Source organism: Fulmarus glacialis, unplaced genomic scaffold (assembly GCF_000690835.1).
Source record: "Fulmarus glacialis isolate BGI_N327 unplaced genomic scaffold, ASM69083v1 scaffold13817, whole genome shotgun sequence".
Classification (NCBI taxonomy): Eukaryota; Metazoa; Chordata; class Aves; order Procellariiformes; family Procellariidae; genus Fulmarus; species Fulmarus glacialis.
The window spans coordinates 1-1,502 of NW_009225168.1; positions in this window are offsets into that span (position 1 = coordinate 1).

Consider the following 1,502-nt stretch of genomic DNA (forward strand, 5'->3'; position numbering starts at 1 on the left):
GGCCAGAGCAGCTGGGACGGGAGCCGACAGGGTGGAGGGACACGGCAGATCCCCTTCCCCAGTTTCAGGGAGGAGGTCAGCAGGGCAAACCCTGCAGCCCCGGCGAGCAGGGGGCTGCCTCGCTCCCAGAGCGGCTCTGCCAAATTTTCATGGGCAGATCCCCATGGAAAGCTCTTCTCCCCTGGCAGCTCCTCCGGTGGCTCGGGGACATCGTGGCCGTTGCGTCGCACCCAGCAGCACTGCCTGGGGAAGAGCCACTAACCCAGCTGCCCGGCACCGGCAAGTTCAGCTGAAAATCCAAAATCCAGGAGGGGAGGAAGGGATTTCCAGAAAAGGGGAACAACAGTGACCCTCTTGCTACACAGGATTAAGACGGAGGGTTCAGCCAGGGTGCCCTCCCTCAGGCACAGCACTCACCACTGAAACGGGACAGAGGGATGCACGCCGCCGGTTTTCGCATAAGGCTGAAGCTGCCCAAGCAAGCCCAGGACGCAGGCTCCTCCGCCACACCGAGCATGAGAGATCGGCATGTGCTGCAGCCGACTGCGAGCAGCAGAGCTCACTCACACCACAGCAGGACCAGGCAGGTCTGCTCGTCCGGCCCTCTCCTCTCTTTTCCCAATCAGGCAGAGTTGGGACGGGGTCCTAACCGCGTCATTAAGTGAGAAACCCTTGTAACCTCGAAAGCAGAGGAGATGCCACCGAGACTGTGGCACCTGGGCGTTAGCCACAGGCAGGGACAAGGCACCCTGTTGCACACAAGCTATCATCACTACTAAAGCTTCCTAAAAACGTACCCAGAAAGACATTTTACTGTATCGCTTTGCTAATTTTAAAAGGAACCCAACCCCACCGATTTAATTCTGTGTTTAAATCTCTGATTTGGGGCAAGCAAACAGCATCGGCCTCCCCGAGCCCTGTGCTTGCCCCGCTCCGCTCAGCCTCGGCGCAGGGATTTCACACCAACCTTCCTCCAGATGCAGCACGAGGAAGCGGTCCTGCCCCGGCTCCACCACGTGCGCATGGATGTGCTTCAGGGGATGGAGAGCAGCACCCGCCTCCCCGCCCGGGCAGAGCCCGAAGGTCTCGAGATAGCTTTCATCCCAGCTGGTGCGTTGTCTCAAGAGCTTGATGAAGCTGCTTTCATAGTGGGTGAGAACACCCACCACTTCCAGGTGCCTCGGGGTCAGCCCGTCCTGGTCCATTTTCACCCTGCACACGGGCCCTTCCAGCCCCCCGAGCGGCCATGGGTGCAGGCTGGAGCCGGACCAGCCCGTGCCCCCCTCCTCAGCCAGCCCCCACAGGCATTTCGCTCCTGGGTCAGGCTTAGAAAAGAGGCGAGTAGCAGCAGTCATCCTTGATCTTGCTGCCGAGCTGGATCTCGCTCTTTCCTGTAAACTTGAATTTTCTCTCTTTCTCTCCTCTGCTTCAAGTCCCAGCTCCTCCGGCAGGCTCAGCTCCAGCCGGTTAATTGGGGAAATCCTTTCCCCCGTGTTCCCCTT